Source organism: Lynx canadensis, chromosome B1 (assembly GCF_007474595.2).
Source record: "Lynx canadensis isolate LIC74 chromosome B1, mLynCan4.pri.v2, whole genome shotgun sequence".
NCBI classification, from domain to species: Eukaryota; Metazoa; Chordata; class Mammalia; order Carnivora; family Felidae; genus Lynx; species Lynx canadensis.
In genome coordinates this window covers 97,957,445-97,981,358 of record NC_044306.2, presented here as the reverse complement: position 1 = coordinate 97,981,358, position 23,914 = coordinate 97,957,445, and positions in this window count along the sequence as shown.

Here is a 23,914-nt window from a genome sequence, read left to right as displayed (position 1 = left end):
CTTGAGTACATATGAGCAAACACATGTGGTCAGAACAATTTGATGTCAATAACCACAATAACATAGGGCCAAAGAGTAAGTCACTTTCAAGCATCCCTCAAAATTTTCAATAATATTCCAGGTTGTCCAACAGAATGGGATACTTTACTGTCTAATTTATATCACCATAACTCTTGAGAAGGTGATGCTAGGGAGAAGGCCTCCTTTGTAAGGCTTACTGTGCAATCTGAATTGGTAGCCAGATTCAGGAATATATGGTCAACTGGCAAATAGAAATTGCCCAGATTTTGACTTGGCATGGAAAAGTCCTAAACTAAACACTTTGTTATAACATTTTGACCTATCTAAAACTGTATACATTTTGTCAGCACTCTAAGTGTAGAAAAGATCCCTGTCTCCCTCAATTCAATTTTTATTTTTCCCTTGTTTTTTCTCCATTTGCATTAAAGCTAAAAGAACAGAGAAGAGCCAGAAAGAAAATTCTATGCCATACACATACACATTTCAACTTTAGAGAAAAAAATATTGGAAAATATACATTGAAATGTCAGTGTTGACCAAAAGATAAGCTTCAGGAATACACAAGAATAGGCTGTCTATATACTTTTCATAGGCTGAGGATATTGATCTGTAAAAGACTAGTATATAAAACTATAGTCTTGCATAATTAGCCAAAATTAAGGGTAGAATTGCCTGTTGTTGTAGGTACTAATGAGCAGAAATGACATTTTCTTTTCTGTTAAGGATAGAAATGATGGCCAACTTGAAAGCTGCACCTCATTCTTTACATTTTGGCAGATTTTCAAACCAATAAACATCACACTAATGTTCTCTTTAGTGCACATGAACTGGTAAGTTTTTATTCCAAGAGATATATCTCTTTTGAATATAATACAGAAGTTATCCAAGCAAATCAAGTTAGGCAGGATGAAGCTATAGATTTTTGAAGTGTATGGTGTTTTACACTTACCTAAAAATAGATAAATGGACCCTATTTTATAAATAGCTGTATTTTGGCTCCCCATGGCAGAACATCTTTCCAAAGAGTAGTTCCAGGGGATGCCTTTGCAGAGGGAAGAATGTGACTGAGGAGTCTTGCCGTGGGTGTGCGAGTGAACAGGAGGGACACAGAAGGCTTCTGAGTAGCTCAGGAGGACTACTTAGTAGAATATACTGTCCAATGGACAAGATTATATGACCACCTAGCAAATGGAACATTTCAAAGGCAAACCCCCTTGACATGCTTCGCTAAAAATAATGATAGCTTGTTTCTGCCTAAGCCTCAGACATGCCAAAATATTAAAGTATTAGATTAAGTTCTATGTAAGGAGTATGAAAAAGAAAACTGAAAAGGAAAAGGCCCAAAAGAATAAAGAATGAAAAAAAAAAAGGTTTCATAAACTTCAGTTAGAATAAAGAGAGACTCTAAAAGAAGGGAAGAGCTATTTAACACAGGCTGTTAAAATCTCAACCAGGCCAGGAGGTTAAAGCTCTTTCCTCAGGATCAATGCAACCATGGCACAAAATGCTCAAAAATGACCTAATGGGCCTCTTGAATTACTCCATGATTCAAAAGTCATGTGTGTCTGCTGTGTGTCCACCAAGGCTGTGGCACACATGATGGAACCATTCATCAGGGCACTGCCTGGTACCACATGTGAGTATGACAAAGCATGTTTGAAGATAATGAGTCTCTATTTTTAAAATGTGAAATTTACTATGACTCGTAATCTTACTTTGGAAGTCTGCTTCTTTATTCATACCAGCAGGTTTATTTTAATTTCTGTTATATTTTAGAAACATGACATTATTCCAAATAAATCTTTATTTCCTGAAGATTCTGAATATTGATTCAGAAGACTTTCTTATCATTTGGTAAAGCTTCTGGAGAGGGGAAAAGAGACACAATGATTGGTGTAAGCACATATTACCTAATTGGAATAAAAGTGTTTTTGCTTTTTCCAAACGCTGTCAAGATGCCTTTTATACTGAACTATGCCATAGAAAATTTTGATATTTATTGCCTTAGTGACCTGCCGGTTAATTCGTACTCTCTTTGGTCACAAAGGAAAGTGGGATCAAGTAGGTGTTTGCACTCTGCCTTTCTGGTTAAGTTCCCTACATACCTCTAGTGGCATTCCAACCATTCTTCCTACATCCAGTTTTATCTCCCTCCCAACTTTTCTTCACATTGCAACCAGAATGCCTTTTCAAAATTCAAACCTAATAAACACCAAAAACATGATCATGAAAGAAATAATTGATAAGCAGGACTTTCTTAAAATTAAAAACTGCTGCTCTGCAAAAGACACCATCAAAAACATGAGAAGACAAGACACAGACCAGGAGAAAATTGTTTGCAAGACACATTTTATAAAGGACTGTTATCCAAAATGTACAAAAAAAAAAAAAAAAACTCTTAAAGCTCAACAATAAAAAACAAACAACATGATTCAAAAATGGGCCAAGGACCTGAACAAACACTCACCAAAGAAGATATACATATAACCAATAAACATATGGAAACATGTTCCACACAATTTGTCAGCAGGGAAACTCAAATTTAAACAACAAGATCCACTACACACCTATCAGAAGAGCCAAAATCCAAACCACCAACACCACCAAATTCTGGGGGACATAAGGAACAATAAGAACTCTCATTCACTGCTGGTGGGAATGAAAAACAGAATGAACGCTGGAAATCAGGTTAGTGATTTCTTACAAAATTAAACGTACTCTTCTTACCATACAATCCAGATCCTTGGTATATGCCCAAAGGAGCTGATAATGTATGTCCACACAAAAATCTGCACATGAATGTTCATAACAGCTTTTTTTATAATTGCCAAAATCTAGAAGCAATCAAGATGTCCTTCAGTAGGCAAATGAATAAACTGTGGCATATCCAGACAATGGAATGTTATTCAGTGATAAAATGAAATGAGTTATCAAGCCATGAAATGATATGGAGAAACGTTATTTATTTTTTTTTCTGTGTGAATTTTATTTATTTATTTATTTTTTATATATATATGAAATTTATTGACAAATTGGTTTCCATACAACACCCAGTGCTCATCCCAAAAGGTGCCCTCCTCAATACCCATCACCCACCCTCCCCTCCCTCCCACCCCCCATCAACCCTCAGTTTGTCCTCAGTTTTTAACAGTCTCTTATGCTTTGGCTCTCTCCCACTCTAACCTCTTTTTTTTTTTTTTTCCTTCCCCTCCCCCATGGGTTCCTGTTGAGTTTCTCAGGATCCACATAAGAGTGAAACCATATGGTATCTGTCTTTCTCTGTATGGCTTATTTCACTTAGCATTACACTCTCCAGTTCCATCCACGTTGCTACAAAAGGCCATATTTCATTTTTTCTCATTGCCACATAGTATTCCATTGTGTATATATACCACAATTTCTTGATCCATTCATCAGTTGATGGACATTTAGGCTCTTTCCATAATTTGGCTATTGTTGAGAGTGCTGCTATGAACATTGGGGTACAAGTGCCCCTATGCATCAGTACTCCTGTATCCCTTGGATAAATTCCTAGCAGTGCTATTGCTGGGTCATAGGGTAGGTCTATTTTTAATTTTCTGAGGAACCTCCACACTGCTTTCCAGAGCGGCTGCACCAATTGGCATTCCCACCAACAGTGCAAGAGGGTTCCCGTTGATATGGAGAAACTTTAAATGCATATCACTAAGTGAAGGAAGCCAATCTGAGAAGGCTACACACAGTATGATTCCAACTATGTGACATTCTGGAAAAAGGGAATTATGGAGACAGTAAAAATATCAGTGGTTGCCAGTGATCGGGGGTTGGAGGAAAGGGATGAATAGGAGAGCACATAGGATTTATAGAGTAGTGAAAATATTCTGTATAATACTATAATGATGAAGATACACGTCATTATAAATTTGTCCAAACCCACAGAATATACAATGCCAAGAGCAAATTTTTAATGTGAACTATGAATTTGGGGTGATTATGATGTGTCAATGCAGGTCCATCAATTGTTACCAGATGTCTCATTCTAGTTGGGGGTGTTGATAATGGGGGAGGCTATGCATGTGTAGGGGCAGGAAGTATATGGGAAATCTCCATACCTTCTGATCAATTTTGCTATGAACCTAAAACTTCTCTAAAAAAAGAGTTTTAACAAAAATAACAAAATGCAAACCTAAACAGATTACCCATTGCTACTGGAAGAAAATGTCTTTTCCATGACTCTTAGAATGAAAGCTGCTATTTGTAACACGATTCTGGCCCAAGGCCTACCTTTTCAGCCTCATGCTGCCCTTCTCAGCTCATTGTGCTTCAAACTCACCTTTTTGTCCATCAGACTTTATCATAATTTTAAATATGTAATTATCTGAGAATGTATTCTTTTACTACATGTGTTTGCCACCAGTCTTGAGATCCATGACAATAAAGATCTTATATTATTAATCATTAAACTACTTCAAGGCCAAACAAAAATTGAATCCTAGGTTTCCTGCCTTCAACATCATTGCAATTTCAGTCCATCTTCTCTCCTCTTTATGTATCTCTAAATCAATTTTGAAACCTTGTGTGACTCTCAAGACATACTATCCAGATGAAGTTCCCTAGGTTCCCAGCCCTCTAGCTACTCTGATCTTCTCACTTTTTTACAAAGCAGGCTCTTCCCCACCTCCCTATCATTACCCATGATCTTCCCATAATTTGAAACATTTTGGATTGTTCAAGGCTACATTGATACTCCATATCTCTTCCAAGTCTTCATTGTACTCTTCTGTGAAATTTTATAACACATTTGTTTAATCTGACACAGAATTACATCAGAGTTCTGCATAAGTATTTATTATTCTAACTTCTAGTATCTATCAAAAGCTACTTAATGATGGAGTCCTGAAATCTCATGGTTCTGTACACCCCACAGTTCCCAGTACAGTGTTGAATAGGACATGATTGGTTGATTTCATGAAAAGTCTTTCCAGAGGTAACCCAGCTCTTATCACATCTTATTACAAAGGGGAAAGCTTCATAAATCTTGGGAAAATCTTCTGCCTTCCTAAAAAAAAAGATATCTCTTCTCACATTGCATTGTCCATGTGAATCTTCCCCTGAGTTCAAAGAAGATACGTTCACCATGCTGGGCTGTTAAGGGTTCCTTTTGAGCAAAAACATTCTGGATTTTGAATTCAATAGTATATATTGCCTAGCGTTCAAATAATAGAAAAAAAGAAGAAGAAACAACATTGTTAAGGAATCTGACAAAATTTTACATATGCCAGCTGTGAAAACAGTACATGTTGCCTTCTGAAGGATGTATATGTGAGTACACTCCTTGGAATGATGCTGGATAATTAAGATAATATAATTTCATGACTGATCCAAATATATCTGAATCTTTATATATATTAAATATATATTAAAAATCTATAGATGCAAGTTCCTATAGTTCTCATTAACAATGATAATGTAGTTTCCAAATCATCATCTCCACAAAATTATTTTTATTGAAAAGTATCTTAAATTTCTTTCATTTTAGGGGCGCTTGGGTGGCTCAGTCGGTTGAGCGTCCAACTTCGGCTCAGATCATGATCTCACGGTCCGTGAGTTCGAGCCCCGCGTCGGGCTCTGTGCTGACAGCTCAGAGCCTGGAGCCTGCTTCTGCTTCTGTGTCTCCCTCTCTCTCTCTGCCCCTAACCCACTCACATTCTGTCTCTGTCTCTGTCAAAAATAAATAAACATTAAAAAAATTTTCTTTCATTTTACCAACAATAATAAATGGACTGACTGTTCAAAACTTCTGTTTCTGGTGTCCATTATTTGGGCTTTGGGTACTACTATACTAAAAAAGACTCATGTTACTGTCATCTATTTGAATAGTACATATAGAATACATGTAGAGAATAACCAAGTATTAATCTGCAAAGGGCTGCTTAAGAAATTTTCTGTATAGGAACAACACCACCAAGAAAAGGAATAATATTAGCATTTATGATTTATTGAGCACCCCAGTCATCATTTTAAAGTATGCCTTTTTAAATTCTCAGAGATATGCAAAGAAGTATTGATATTATTCTCCCCCATTTTACTGTTAAGAAAACAGATTCAAAGAGTTCAAACAACTTAGCAGGAAAAAGGCAGTCTGAATTTGAATACTTAAAAACCAGAATTCTTTCTATCATAAAAAGCAAGCAACTGATACATATTAAGAATTCAGAAAGAGTTTAAAGGCTAAATGGGCATACTGAGGGTTTTACTTTCAATCCCCAATATTCAACAAAATATGGAGTATGCCACAAAATATGCTGCAAATACATATATTGAAGTTACTTCACTATAAAAAATGTTTTGTATTTTAATCACAATAATAAGCAACATTTTTATACCAACTGAATCCCTGCAGAAGTAACACAGACTGCATTTAGCACAACAACAATATAGTCTTCTTTTCTTTTCTTTTTCTTTGTTTACTTGTTATTAACCTGTTATGGCTGATCTTTCCTATGAGAATATTATACATTTCTTCACTAGTGACTTTAAGAGTGGCCATGTGATTTCTTATAATAATGAAATATGAACAGAGTTGTCACTGGTTACTTTAGGCTGGAAGTTTTGAGAATTAGCATATGCTCTGCCATCCTCATTTTCCCCCTTAGCCATGAGACTACTGATGCTCTAGACTGAAGTTGACTTTATCAACACAGGTTCAAAAATGAAGCCACAGCCAACCTTCAATGGACAGGCAGCATGAGTAAAATATAAACCTTGGTGGCCATAAGCCACTGAGATACTGCTATTGTTTGCTGTCACAGCATAACTTAGCCCATCTCAACAGATATGTCTGTTAACTACTTGTTCTAACCAATCCCCATTGTATTTGATTTCTATTGCAATAATGTTGCACAATACTCAACCCCGAAACTTTCAACAACAAGCTCTTGTTTCTCATTCATGGTTCTGAAGGTTTGCTGTAGATCTCTGTTCTTGGCTGGGATATTCTCAACCCATAAGATTATGGTTTGGGCTCAAAGATCATTCTGAGTGTCTCATTCTAGGACCAGTACCTGCCTAAGGCACTTTCCTCTCATGGCAGATGGAAGAAATATAAGAAGCCATTAAAACAATACAAGTACATTTAAACCCTCTATTTTCACTACCCTACTAACAAAGCACTAAGTCTGTGACTGAGTCTGAAGTCAATGACTCTCCTCAGGGTGGTACTGCAAAGTGGCATGATACAGAGAAGGAGTGAAAATTGAGGGCAATTATCCAACGTACCACAGCCCACCCAGTTGGTTATAAATGTTCACTCTCTCACACAGAAAAACTTATCCCTCTAAGACATCCCAGCAAGTCTCAATAACAGCATTAGGCATAAAGTCCTTGATCTCATGATCTACACTGGATCCACATGTAGTTGCTCTTGATCTAAAAAACCTATGAAACTATAAAGACAATATATCTACTCCCCTACTCCACACACCCAACATAAATGGTGGGAATGGGACAAGATAACTGCAATGAGCATTACCATTTCAAAAGGGAAAGAATTGAGGGCAAATACCAGTCACTGGTCTATAGCTATTCTAAACCACTCTGGACAGATCTCCCTACTCTGGAACAGAAAATGTCTCTGAATTAGGCCTAAGTACTGCTTATTAGGAGAAACTTCCAAATCCATTATTTTCCTTGGTGATGGGGTCCATTCTCTGGAAAGTCCTTCCTTTCCCTTGGCCATATCTGAAGAAGGCATTGGGGAATATACCATCATCAGCTTATAAGCAGTTTTCTCAGCCCGCTTCCTGGTTGTAGAAAGTTGGAGGATCAAGAGGTCCTTTTTAAAATCTTGAAGTGTCACTGTCTCTTTTAATCCATGTTGATGATACTTTGTAGGTCTCTCAAAAACTTTCTTGGTCTCTCTATCTATCTCTGTGTATTGGACTACACTCAATTCTATCCGGCAAAAGCCGTAGTACAATTCTTTTTGAGACATCCCTTTTTTTCTGGACTCCACAAAGGCAGTAGTAATGAGTTAGCACAGAGGTGAGTGGTGTATTCAGAGGGAAGGAAGCATCTGAGAAACTCTGAGGAAGAATACAAGGTTGGGTCAGGTATATCAAATAATCCAACCTCTTTTTTTTAGCCAAATACCTTTAAATGGGAGAATTTAATGTTTTAAAATGATGATAACTTTAATGTGATTATGACTATATATTTAATACATCTATACTCATTCTTTCCATCTTCTTTTTTGTTGTTGTTTTTAATAAATCATGCCTCTGATGCTTCTCGTGTACCTTTCTTTCTGTTGCTGGATTGATTAAAACTTCTCATTTTATTCTTTTCCTTTGGTGATTTGGGACATATACATATTAATGTGAGTAAACCAATATTCCTCCTTATATTTGTAACATGAATGTTTAAACATGCTATCAAATATTAGTTCTAAAACAGTACCTGAAAAATAGCATGTGCTAAATAAATCTTTAAGTAATTATGACTACAATTTTAACACTATTTAAATAGTTTATTATTGGGGCCCCTGGGTGCCTCAGTAGGTTAAGCATCCAACTTCAGCTCAGATCATGATCTCGCAGTTCGTGAGTTCAAGCCCTACGTCAGGTTCTGTGCCGACAGCTCAGAGCCTGGCACCTGCTTCAGATTCTGTATGTCCCTCTCTCTCTCTCTCTCAAAAATAAATGTTTAAAAAAATAGTTTATTATTTATTATCATTATTTCTTATACCCTACCTATTTCTCTTGTATTTGTGTTTTTCTTTCACTTTGCTTAAACAATGTTTTAGTACTTCTTTTAGAATGTATCTGTGGTTAGTGAATATTCTGTGCCTTTGCAAATCTGAAAAATAAATAATAACTCCTTACCCCCATAAATTGTAAGGTAGCTTAGGAATGTATAGAATTCTGGATCTGTAATTATTTCCTCTATTAACTCTGAAGGTATTTCTTCATTTCCTGCTAGTCTCCAATGTTGCCAATGAGAAGACTATCATTATTCTTATTTCCATTTATCATAAGAAATACATTTTTTACTTTCTAAATCTGTATAATTTTATCTTTTTACTTAATTTTGAGATTTCAACACATTATATTTATTTGCATGTGGGTCTTTTTTTCATACACTTAGATTAGCACTTACAAGCCTTCGGAAAATTCATAGTTATCTTCATCTGGAAATTTCTTTCTATCATTTCTTTGTTTCTCAATTTCAGAAACATCTATAATATATTTAAATGTATTCTTATCTCAACCTTTTTTCATAATTCCTCTTTGTCTCTTTATGCTATCTTCTGGAATTAGTTTGCTTAATCTCACAACTCATTAATTTATGCTTGAGTCATGTAGAACTGCTATTAAATCTATCTATTCAATTCTTTATCAATTATACTATTTTTAATCTCCAAGATTTCTTATTTCATGGATGAGATATAGTTTCTCCTCTTATTTCCAAGCATGTCTCACTGGCTTTCTTTTTTCAGGTATTGTGTTTATTCAGTTCCCTGCCACTAATTCATGAAGATTCTTAGATGTATGCTTATTATTGTATTTGATGATCCCTGTTCACCTGTTTATAAATATTATTTCTATTTACTGTGATCTGTATCAGCCACCATAGTAAAGGAGTAGGACAATCTACCCAGTAAGGAAGTACCAGCAAACCATTTTATAGGAGTGAAGGTTTCCTTTCCTATCTGGATATCATAAGCCTCCAATGAACAGATCTCATCTGTGACCCAAATCCTCATACTCACTATTACAGGAAAAAATATCAGTGGTTTAGAACCCTGGATTGGTTGTGGAATGATTCATCTGCTTGTCCCAGTATGATATCCCAATTAACTGCTTTGACTTTTCTTCAGGGATTCCTCTGTCCCTTAAATCAAAAGTTCTTAAATGTAGGGTACCCCCAGGAATCCCCCCATATATTTTGCACTATCCTATTGTGTAGTTTGGTGGTTATACTTTCCTCAGTCAACTGATTTCATGTTTTATTATAGTCATTCTCTTTGTTTGATAGTGTTACAATGGACTTATTATTTTAAAATATCTAAATATTTTCTCTAATCTAGGAACTTGACACGGAGAAGAAAATAAAATCATGTGCTCATTTCTCCATCTTGATCCAATCTCCTCCACAGTCTCATTTAGTTTATGAAATTAGCATACTAATTTTATTAATTGTCTTTAACATATTATACTAACATAAACTTTAGATCCACCCAAGTCAAAATAACACAAATTATGAATCAGTAGAGCTTAAATGGATGAGGTTTTACTGCTGATAAATGAGGCTTTGTCTATACAGCACCAAAACAAACTTGTCAACTCAAGGGAAAGACAGAATCACTCGAACTCATTTTAAGAGACAATCCTTTGATTTCAAATAGTTGCAATGGTGCCATGTAGACACAGACTGAGTTGTACTTGACCTATGAAGTAAGTGAAGCAATTAGAGATTATGTGATGTTCTTCAGATAATATAGCCAAGGATCCATTTGGTCAAGGATATAGCCCCCAGTAAGTACTTCTGAAAATTCTTCTGGATTTCTTTTTCAGCTCATTCAACCAATTTATGACTTTGTGGGGAGAGCCAAGAAAATGTATCTTGCACCACCCTGTGAACTAAGGAACATTTAGTTCACATACCCTCCAGCTCTTGCTTTAACAAGCAGCAGTAACACCATAGCAGAAATTATCTCCAATCGCATTAATTCTCTTAATATGTAACATGTGGCCAGGCAATGTGACCCTTCCAAAGCTGTGTTTTCTAGAACACTGTGCTTATTAAACTCTTCTCTAAGAACATATTATGAATAATCAATGACAATCTGCTTCTCATATCCCCTAAAAATGCTCAAAATGTAGAATACCATCTTTGCCAGAAATGCCTCTCCATTTTTAAACCATTCTATGAAGAAGAGTTCTTATTATTTGTGATCACATCTTCAATTTTGATGCTAGAAAGTAAGAAACTATTTGAAAAATAATGATTCTGGTCTGGTGTAGTGGACATCTGTGGTTTCAACATCTGTGCTGGAGGCAGAATCTCAGCATGGACAGAAAGGGAATATCCTCAGAGTCAATTAGATACATCAGGATCTTTGATGAAAAGAAGCAATTCCTTCAATAACAAAGGCTGTTATTCTTCTTTCAAATAACAGCATGAAAGCAATTCTTTCACAGAGAATCTAGCCATATTGCTGAAATACCCACAAAATCTATTATTATCCAGTATCCAAAGAAGAGCATTCTTTCCCCACCAAATAGTAAAACAATATATGGATTCCATGTACAAAGTTTTCTAAATTAGAAATGATTTCTTCAGAGGAAATATAGGAAGGACTTTGGAATGCAAGAGAATACATTTCAGAGAAATGAGACAGATCTATACCACATGGGAAGAGCCCTGTGGCACTAATAGCATCAAGCTTGTTTGTTATAGAGAGAACATGTTGCTACCCAAAAGGATAGCGAAGCCAGGGGAAAATGTCAGAATGTTGCTTCATGGGCACTGTTTTTTTTTTAATGCTCATATAATACAGTATATAATGAGACTTTAATCAAGACGTATAGCCTAATTTTCTCATTTGAATCCCTATGTGGCAATATAAAATATGTAATATATACATATATATGTATATATACAAATTCTGCACAGACACATGCTCCTACTTCATTCCTTTTATGAATGAACAGCACCACACTGTGATTGGAAATCTAGTTATTTTTAGTGTTAAACCCACTGGGGAGGGACTGTATCCAATTGAGTGGTGAACCATACCCTCTATATTGATATACAATATAGGAACAAGAGGGGAAAATGTGAACCAGATTCTCCCAGCCCCTAAGTTACTTCCTCATATAAGTTAAACAGTCTTGTAAGTTCAGTCCTTAAGAGATATTTTCCATCATCCACCAGACCTACTAGAAAAAACAAGTATTAGGAATATTTATATCTTTATAAGTGTTAAGGCTACATCTATAGGTATCTAAATTATCCACTGACTAGGACAGTACCAAAAGAATCCATGTAACCAAATAATATTCAACATTCAGATGTCCAGAAATTCTAACTCCAAATTTTTATTTTTTTAACATCTCTTAATGATCCCTTATGGAAAATGAAATGGTGGTGTATTATTGTTCCTTCTTAAATTCAGCCTTCTCCAGTCCACCATTTTTCTATTCACTCAAATTGCCTGTTCACATAAAAGCTTCCTTTGAAGTTCATTTTTCTTCCTATGAATAGGCAGTTGAAACCTAATAGCATGGCTTCTGGATCTAAAAGTGCATACAGTTTATATTACTTAAAACTTTACAGAGTCTAAAAATATTCTCAACTAAAGTCAATGAACCAAAATAATCTCCAGAAAAAAAGTCTTTTGTCACTCTCCACCGACAAATATATACATGTATTAGATCTATATTTTGATACAAAATTAATATGTCAGGTTCCATACCATTTTCTTCAATACTTAATATAGTAAATAGGTCATTTTTAGCTTTAAGTTATTTATTGATAAAGACTCTTATGACTACTATGACCACTCCTAGACAGGGGAAATTTGGTGCTAAGGAGTTTTAAGAAAAATACCCTAATTGATACCTTAATATCCTAAATTCACTCAGCCATAAAAATACTATTAAAATGAATACCTAAAATGGACAAATAAACATATCAAGTACTATTGACACCTACAGCTTATTTCTCAAAAGAATTCTATATGACAGGAGATAAAATCACTACTATTTTGTCAGTTAGAAAAGAGGGAATGAGAGTTAAAAATTAGTCTAAATGTAAAAATATGTACAGAGGTACACTGAGAGAATAGAGATTAAGAATAACAACAGAAACAAAAGGAATAGGAAGAGGGAATTCATGATAAAACCTAGTCTACAGGTACAGGTGAGCTTTTCTGCCAACTGGCTAAGTCCACCATGGTGTCTGAATATCACTTGACACAGCAGGCACCTGAGGTCCTCTTTTCAATTATTAAAACATACTGTATTGACAACAGATTTTAATACACAGCTGAAGACACTATTTTCACTGTATACTTCTCTTTTTTTTTTTTTTTTTTTTTTTAAGAGAGAGCATGCGTGAGCAGAGGAGAGGGGCAGAGGGAGAGAGAGAGAATCCCAAGAAGGTTTCATGCCCAGTGTGGAGCCTGATGCAGGACTCAATCCCAAGACCCTGGGATCATGACCTGAACCAAAACCAAGTCAGACACTCAACTGATTCAGTCACCTAGGCACTATTACTATTCACTAAATTGTATGAGCAAATACAAGGGAGAGGACTGACTTTTGTTCTGGTGAGAAATATCCTACTGATTATCTGAAACTACTAGCTCCTAGCTAGGGCACTTCCAATGTCATTCTTTGTACATTCTTTAGCAGTGAAGGGAAGCAATTAGATTTAGCTCCATGACTCCTTTAGATTCTGGTGTTCACATATTCCTATCTAACAGGTACATTTACATTATTGACTAACCACATTTTTCACTACCCGTTGCATGCTACAGGACTTCATTCCAAAAATGTAGAACAGAGACATGGTTTCCCCAAGCCAAATCTAAGCAACATACCGGTGGGAGTCAGATCAGTCCTCAGGGTTATACAGTGCTGACAAAGCTGGCAACTGTAATGAAGGGTCTTTTAGAAGTGTGTGCTTTCCAGGCTAATTGAAAAATAATACAAGATACGTGAAAAACTCCTTCATTGTGCGTGAATGTATCTCAAAGCACAGGGACTTATGAGGCAAAATGGATAAATTGCAGCAAGACTCTGCTCTGGGGCATTACTAGAGTTCTGTAATTCCAAATTCTAGGCAGGAAATTCCATGCATCAGACAGCAAAGCTAATGCTCAGAAAACTGGCAGAGGGTCACAATCATTCTCACAGGCAATCCAACTTTAAGCTCTACAAAGTCTGAGCAGAACAGAGCAAGGAGGGAACACTTATACTGTTGAATATATGTTTGTCTCTCACATGAAGAAGCAAGGTTGGAAAAGCGCCAAATTTTAATTCTTCAGCAAAAATAAACACAGTTATGTCCACACTTTGTCTCTTATGTTTGCAAGTCAATGAAGACTTTGAAAACTCATCCTCTAGCTCTATTAGAGAAGTAAGAAAAATGAAACTCAGCCTCATAAGAGGTCCTAGATTCAAAGTTGGAAATACTCCAGGGACAGCCAGTTCATGACTGCTCACGGAGTACTTCAAATGACACATAAAAGCGCAGATCATACAAAACATCTTCACTGTTTTTATCTATCAAGTCAGGAAGTTATTTCTTATTGAGCCTTGGAATTTAGAATATCTCTCTAGCACTCTCCTTCCTCCCCCTCCTACCATCCCATGAGGAAAGTATAAACCCCATCTCACATTTCAGCAAAAAATGGAAATTCTAATAAGTGATTGTTACATGATAGGTCCCTCTATATTGATATAGTAATATGCATATTTTCCAAATTGTTCCCCTAAAAGAAAAGTCACCTATGATACTGCCACAGAAGGTCTTCCTTGGAAGGTTCTTTCTCTTCTGTTTACTACATTCAATTATATATTAATACTTGTACCTTCTCTCTAGCAGTGACTCTTGTTTTTTCCTTTCCATTTGCTCTATTACAAATTTAGATGATTCTCCTCATCTCAACAAACTACTGGAATAGCTTTCTAAACATTCTTTCCATCATTAGTACTTCCTCCTTTTCAATCTACTCCTTCCTATCCTAGATTTGCCATTCTACAGGTCACTTCATTACGCTGTTCACAAATCTTCAGAAGTTCCTTCTGCTTTTCAAATAAAGCTCAAACCTTGTTGCTCAGCACTAAATGTCACCATAACCTTGATCATTACTTTTCTAGTCTTCCTCACATTTCTTGTACCCTACATTCCAGTCACCCAGGCATGCACATATATCATGAACATGCATCATTTTTCCTATAATATTTTCATAGTGTTGAGGAAAGATGAAGGGGTAAATTACCCACTACCTCTTAGACTTCTGCTTAGAAATTCTCTGGTGGCCAAAGCAAGTCATACCTTCAAGGAGGCAGTGAAAGACAAACATGACATAAGCCTAATAAAAGGAGAACTGGAGTACCGGTGAACATACCTAATGACCACCACACTTTAAAATCATGAGGTATTTATTAAATGGGAATAGTTTATGAGAAATACTTAGAGATTAATCTAACAAAATAAGTATGAGGTTTATATGCTGAATACTATAAAAAATTCCAAGAGAAATTTTAAAAGGCCTAAATAAATGGAGAGACATACTGTGTTCATTCATTGGAAAACCCAATCTTGTTAAGAGATCAGTTTTCTCCAAATTGATCAAATATCATATTCCCAAGAAAAACTGCAACAGGCTTTTTTTGTAAAAATTACAAGCTGATTCCAAACTTATACAACAGCAAAGGACATGGCATCAATAAAAAAAACTTTTTTTTTTGAAAAACAAAACCAAATTTGGAGAATCCACATAACCTGATTTTAATAGTTACATAAGGCTACAGAAATCAAGGTAGTGTGATAGTGTCATAAAGAACAGACATACAGATCAACAAAATGGAATGGAGAACCTAAATATAGACTCACATAGCTATGGCCACTTTATTTTTGACAAATGGTGCCAAGATAATTCAATGAGGATAGGATACTCCTTGTAAAAACTGTCCCATAACAATTGGACATTTATATACCAAAGGGGGGGAAACTTCATGTTTATCTTGTACCTTATATAAAAATTGACTCCCATGAATTAAATACCTAAATTTAAAACCCTGAACATAAAAGAAAAAAATTGATAAATTAGACCTCACAATGAGTGTGGAGCCTATTTGGGATTCTCTCCCTCCTCTCTTCTCCCTCCCTCTCTTTCTATCTAAAATAATTTTTTTTTAAATTAAGATAATTAAAAAATTAAAACATAACCAACAGTCAGGAAGAAAATATTTCTAATACCCACATATGATAAAAGAACTAAATCTAGAATATATTTTAAAATTTTGAATGATGCCACCAAGATGGTGACACAGGTTGTTCCTGACTTCAATCCCCCTCACAAGACCAACTAACAACTATTAAAGAATAGGACACTACTGAGATAATACCATAATATAGGGATGATGCTAAAGTACCCCCCTGTACCACATAGACCAATACAGACTACATTACAGTAAGAGAAGCAGCTACATACTGACCATCTGCTCCTCCTCTAGGCCAGTGCAGCACCATGCAGAGAGGTCTCCTCTGAGCTTCTGGTTCCTCCAGTGGAAAAAAAGAACCCAGTGTATACAATAAGCCCACCCCCCACCATTGTGTATAACTTTTCCAGGGCCCCTATTCTGATCTTGCATTACAGGGATTATAAAGGAATTTGTGGTGCTCAATTGCTGGAAATCTATGATGGAGAAGGGGAGGCACCTGAGACAACCAACACATGGATCTTGTAAAACCAAATTTATACTTCAGTACCCAAGTAGTAATCCCAATCAGCAACTTTGCTAGTATGCAGAACCAGGTCAATGGCATACTCCAAATAGAGAATATGGCCATGTACAGATCTGCCAAATTCAGATCTTCAAACAGGGAGTTTTGTAGCCCATACAGCCTTGTTTGCCCAAGAAGCTGAAACAAACAGTCTCATCCACTGTGGAGAGTGTCTTCTAGCCCCATATGACCAGAAGGGATGACAACAATTTCTGGAATCCGTGCTGGGCCAGCAATGCCTAAAATAAGAAGCAGGCAAGCAGAGATGATCACCCTCAGAGAAAATCCAGTACAAGGCATGGAGTGATACCATGCTACGTACAGACAAGGGGATAAATTCACAGCCAAGGTTGAGGCTACTCTCTGCTGCCCCTAAATGGAGAGCCTGTTTAGGAAATTAAGAGTAACCTAATGGAGGCTCTCCTCTGCCCGCCCAGGCAAGGGAGCTGAGACTCATCCCCACTCACTGTGGAGAGTGTCTTCTGGCCCCATCTGACCAGAAAAGCAGGAGATAACTCCTAGAAACTGTGCAGTACAGTGGCACTGGAGCCAAGAGGAAGACAGAATCAAAAGTTTGCAAAGCAAAGCCAGTGGCCCTGTTTCATCAGGAAACTTGGGGTGCATGTTGGCTTGGGTTAAGACAACAAAGAGCTTTATTGACTTTAGAGCTATTCCTCCCACTGCATCCAGGCAAGGAATCTAATTCATAGTCCTTCTCATTGGTAAATACAACCTTCAGCCTGTCAAACCAGCAACCCTAACCAGAGAACATGGGAAGCTACATAGCCTATTCAACAGTCCTATTCAGGGGCACTTGGATAGACAGCATAGCTCGTGACTTCCCCAATCTGCAGAGAAAAATTGGTGACCTCACCTGACCAGGGAATCCAGTGACCACTGTGGACTGATTTAGGTCCCCAAACAATGAGCCATATAGGCCTTGGGTCCCATCTTGCTTCCCTTCCAGAGAAGGGAAACTAATTCATACCTCCATCTACTAGTTAATATAGTGCCCAGTCCCTAACAGCTAGTAAGCCTTACCAGAGAACTCAAGCAACTGTGAAGCCCATCCTACAGTCTAACATGGGCAGAGAACCAAGCCAGCAGTCCTAGCCAACGGTTCTCAGCTACTAACACAACCCCCATCCTTGTCCTCTGAGCTTGAACAATTACCTCATCCCAAAAAGAGACCATAATAGCAGACACATCCAGAAACCCAAACTGAGCTGACCGGTGAAAAACTGTCTCTGGCAAAGCAAATCTCTAAAGTCTGAAAGAGGATTCCAATTACTCAAATGCACAGATACCAATGTAAGGAATCAAGGATCATGAAAAATCAGGTAAATATGACACTACCAAAGGAAACTAATAAAACTCCAATATGACCTTAAAGAAATGGAGAGCTATGAAGTGTGAGACAAAGAATTCAGAATATCCTCTTAAGGAAGTTTGGTGAGAGAGAGGAGCCAACATGGCAGAGAAGCAGGGGGATCCCAAGTTCCCTCCTCTCTCAAACAAAGCAGTGTTGAATCTAAAGGACTGTGAACTTCAAGAATCTGGGAGACAAAGAGACAGTCGCTTCAGGGACCCACCGGGACAACCTGACAGGCCAGGGGTGATTGATTTTGAATTGGCAGAGATAAAATGAATGAAGGGGAGGGATCCCCTTCCGTGGAGAGACAAAGGGAAGAGAAAGAGAGGCTGGGGAAGCATAGGACTGTAACTGGACAAGAGAAAAACCACAGACCAGGACGGAGAAAGATCCAATCTCCAACCGAGGGGCTTTCTCCAGACTGGGGCCAGCTGCCCAGATCACACACCTGGGGAGGAGGGGACCCAGCCCTGGGTTCAGTGGCTAGGTCAGAGGTACAGTCCACAGTAGGAGAAAGTGATCCCCTTCCTGGAGTGTTGTGGGACAGGACAGAGCATGCCTGCGTCCATCAGCCAGGGGCCATATGTTGAGTGGCATGGAGTGGCACTCCCCCAATACCAGGGTGCACAGAGTGGGAGTCTGAATCCCAGCCAAGCGCTAGGGTACAGGAGTCAGCAGAGTGGGACAGACCACCTTGTTTGTACCCACAGCACAGTGAAGATGGCTGGAACAGAGTGGATTGGGACACCTGGTGCATGAAGGAGAGATTGGGGTATCCCCCACCACCACCAAGGTGGGACCTCAGGGACCAGATACAGAGCCATAGTGCAGGTGGGACTGCCTACACCAAACCACACCCCTTCTTGCCTGGTAACTGTATCTGTACTGGAGCAGGACTGACACCGACAAACCAGACAGCCCCTCCTCCAGACGAGCAATGTGGCATTGCCTGGTTTAATTCTCAGACAATTCTTATTATATAGATATATTCTTCCTTCCTTTTCTCCTTATCTCTTCCTTCCTCTAGTCTGGGTACTCTCGTTGTTGGTTTGTTTAAGCAGACATATTTAATCCATTCTCTTGATATATGTTACACACCTCTTTGTTTATTCTCCTTTCTCTCTCTCTGGATTAAGCCGTATAGTTTCTCTGTTCAGTCAATTTTTATTTTTTCTTTTTCCCTGCCCCTGTCATTTTTCTCTTTGTATGGGATAAGGCCTCTTCCATCAACACCACCTCCACCCTGTTGTTAACTTGTAGCTGGTGTTTCTGGTTTCTTGTTTTTGAGGTTTTTATTTGTTTATGTGTTTTATTTTGTTTGTTTTTTGTTTGTTTTCCTTTCCAAGGCTACTTCAACAAACAAATCAAAGCACACTTGGTGGAGGGGCCAAAACATCACTGCAAGCAGGGAGATAAAGTAACCAAAGTCCACAACAACAGAGAGTAATAACACTCTCCAAAAAACACCTCCTGAAGGGCAAGGCCCTGGGCTGTATATGACACTTCTTTAATATAGTAGTGCTCGCAGGTGCACAGCACATAGCAAGCTTTTAAAACACATAAGGGACAGAAAACTAGCCAAAATGACAAAACAGAAGAATTCTCCTCAAAAGAAATTCCAGGAAGAAGTGACAGCTAAAAAATTGATCAAAACAGATATAAACAATATAACTGAACAAGAATTTAGAATAACAGTCATAAGATTAATCGCTGGACTTGAAGAAGCATAGAAGACAGCAAAGACTGAATTGCTGCATAGATTAAAGGACTAAAAAACAGTCATGATGAATTAAAAAATGCTGTAAATGAGGTGCAAAATAAACTAGAGGTGGTGACAGAACTGAAGAGGCAGAGGGGAGAATGGGGAAATAGAAGATAAAATTATGGGAAAAGATGAAGCTGAGAAAAAGACAAAAAAAATTCTGGATCATGAGGGGAGAATTAGAGAACTAAGTGATTCAATGAAACAGAACAATATCCATATCATAGGCATTCCAGAAGAAGAAAGAGAGAAAGGGGCTGAAGGTGTGCTTGAACAAATCATAGCTGAGAACTTCCCCAATATGGAAAAGGAAACAGACATTGAAATCCAGGAGGCACAGAGAACTCCCTTCAGACATAACTTGAATCGATCTTCTGCATGACATATCATAGTGAAACTGGCAAAATACAAACATAAAGAGAGAATCTGGAAACAGCTAGGGATAAACAGGCTCTAACCTACAAGGATAGACACAAAAAGGTCATAGCAGACCTATCTACCGAAACATGGCAGGACAGAAAGAAGTGACATTAAATTTTCAATGTGATGAATAGGAAAAATATGCAGCCAAGAATCCTTTATCCAGCAAGCCTGTCATTCATAATAGAAGGAGAGATGAAAGTCTTCCGAAGCAAACAAAAATGGAAGGAATTCATCACCACTAAACCAGCCCTACAAGAGATCCTAAGGGGGACTCTGTGAGTGTTACAAAGACCAAAAAGGACAAGAGACATCACTACAAGCATGAAACATACAGATAACACAATGACTTTAAACCCATATCTTTCAATAATAACACTGAATGTGAATGGACTAAATGTTCCAATCAAAAGACATAGGGTATCAGAATGGATACAAAAACAAGACCCATCTATTTGCTGTGTACAAGAGACCCATTTTAGACCTGAGGACACTTCAGATTGAAAGTGAGGGGATGAAGAACCATCTATCATGCTACTGGAAGTCAAAAGAAAGCTGTAGTAGCCATACTTATATCAGACAAACTAGATTTTAAACTAAAGGCTGTAATAAGAGATGAAGAAGGGCATTATAAAATAATTACGGGGTCTATCCATCAAGAAGAATGAACAATTATAAATGTTTATATACTGAATTCAGAGGCACCCAAATATATGAAACAATTAATCACAAACATAAGCAATCTTATCGGTAAGAATGTGGTAATTGCAGGGGACTTGAATAGTCCACTTACAGCAAGGGGAAGATCATCTAGACAGAGAATCAGTAAAGAAACAATGGCTCTGGATGATACACTGGACCAGATGGACTTGACAGACATATTCAGAACTTTCATCTTAAAGCAGCAGAATATACATTCTTCTGTAGTGCACATGGAATATTCTCCAAGATAGATCACATACTGGGTCACAACACAGCCCTCCATAAATATGAAAGAATTGAGATCATACCATGCACACTTTCATATCACAATGCTATGAAACTTGAAATCAATCACAGGAAAAACTTTGAAAAACCTCCAAATGCATGGAAGTTCAAGAACATCCTACTAAGGAACAGATAGGTCAACCAGGAAATTAAAGAAGAAATTTAAAAATATATGAAACAAATGAAAATGAAAACACAACAATCTAAACCCTTTGGGATTCAGCAAAGGTAGTCTTAAGAGAAAAATACACTGCAATCCAGGCCTATCTCAAGAAACAAGAAAAATCCCCAATACAAAATCTAACAGTACACTTAAAGGAACTAGAAGCAGAACAACAAAGAAACCCCAAACTTAGCAGAAGAGAAATAATAAAGATCACAGCAGAAATATAGAATCAAAAAAAAACAAAAACAAAAAAACAAAAACACAGTAGGACAGATCAATGAAACAAAGAGTTGGTTTTTTGAAAACATAAACAAAATTGATAAACCCCTAGCCAGACTTCTCAACAAGAAAAGAGAGAGGACCCAAGTGAATTAAATCACAAATGAAAATGGATTTATCAAAACCAATCCCTCAGAAATACAAGCAATTATCAGAGAATAACATGAAAACTTATATGCCAACAAACAGGACAATCTGGAAGAAATGGACAAATTCCTAGACACCCACATACTACCAACACTCAATTGGGAAGAAAATTTGAACAGACCTATAACTAGTGAAGAAATTGAATCAGTTATCAAAAATCTCCCATCAAATAAGAGTCCCTGACCAGAGGCTTCCATGAGGAATTCTACCAGACATTTAAAGCAGAGTTAATACCTATCCATCTCAAGCTGTTCCAAAAAATAGAAATGGAAGGAAAACTTCCACACTCATTCTATGAATCCAGCATTACCTTGATTCCCAAATTAGACAGAGAACCCACAAAAAAGAAGAATTACAGGCCAATATCCCTGATGAACATGGATGCAAAAATTCTCAACAAGATACTAGCAAACTGAATTCAATGGCATAAAAGAGAATTACTCACAATGATCAAGTGGGATTCATCCCTGAGCTGCAGGGCTGGTTCAGTATTTGCAAATCAATCACTGTGATACATCACATTAAGAAAAGAAAGGATAGGAACCATATGATCCTGTCAATAGATATGGAAAAAGCATTTCACAAAATACAGCATCCTTTCTTAATAAAAACCCCCAAAAAAGTCGGGATAGAATGAACATTCCTTAATATCATAAAAGCCATATATGAAAGGCCCACAGCTAATATCATCCTCAATGGGGAAAAACTGAGAGCTTTCCCCTTGACATCAGGAACATGACAGGGATGTCCACTCTCACCACTGTTGTTTAACATAGTGTTGGAAGTTCTAGCCTCAGCAATCAGACAACAAAATGAAATAAAAAGTATCCAAATTGGCAAAGACGAAGTCAAACTTTCACTTTTCACAGACAACATAATACTTTACATGGAAAACCCTATAGACTCCACAAAAAGACTCTTAGAACTGATACATGAATTCAGCAAAGTCGCAGGATACAAAATTAATGTACAGAAATCAGATGCATTTTTATATATGAATAATGAACCAAGAGAAAGAGAAATAAACTGATTCCATTCACAATTGCACCAAGAACCATAAAATACCTAGGAATAAACCTAACCAAAGATGTAAAAGACCTGTATGCTGAAAACTATAGAAAGCTTATGAAGGAAATTGAAGAAGACAAAGAAACGGAAAAACATTCCATGCTCATGGACTGGAAGAATAAATATTGCTAAAATGTCAATACTAAAAAAGAAAAATAAAAAAAAATAAAATGTCAATACTACCCAAAGCAATCTACATATTCAATGCAATCCCAATCAAAATTACACAAGCATTCTAATTTTTTTATTTAAATATATTAAATTTATTGTCAAATTGGTTTCCATACAACACCCAGTGCTCATCGCAAAAGAGGCCCTCTTCAATACCCATCACCCACCTTTCCCTCCCTCCCACCCCCCATCAGCCCTCAGTTTGTTCTCAATTTTTCAGAGTCTCTTATGCTTTGGCTCTCTCCTACTCTAACCTCTCTTTTTTTTTTTTTTTTTACTTCCCCTCCCCCATGGGTTCCTGTTAAGTTTCTCAGGATCCACATAAGAGTTAAAACATATGGTATCTGTCTTTTTCTGTATGGCTTATTTCACTTAGCATCACACTCTCCAGTTCCATCCACGATGCTACAAAGGGCAATATTTTATTCTTTTTCATACAAGCATTCTTCTCAAAGCTAGAACAAACAATTCTAGAATTTGTATGGAACCACAAAAGACCCCGAATAGCCAAAGTAATATTGAAGAAGAAAACCAAAGCAGGAGGCATCACAACCTCAGACTTTAACCTCTACTACAAAGCTGTAATCATCAAGACAATATGATATTAGCACAAAAGCAGACATATAGACCAATGGAATAGAATAGAGAACCCAGAATTGGACCCACAAATGTACGGCTAACTAATCTTTGACAAAGCAGGAAAGAGCATCCAATGGAAAAAAGACAGTGTCTTTAACAAATGGTGCTGGGAGAACTGGACAGCAACATGCAGAAAAATGAAACTAGACCACCTTCTTACAACATACACAAAAATAAACTCAAAATGGATGAAATACCTAAATGTGAGACAGGAAACCATAAAAACCCTAGAGGAGAAAACAGGCAACAACCTCTTTGACCTCAATTGCAGCAATTTCTTACTCGACACATCTCCAAAGGCAAGGGAACTAAAAACAAAAATAAACTATTGGGACCTCATGAAGATAAAAAGCTTCTGCACTGCAAAGGAAACATTCAACAA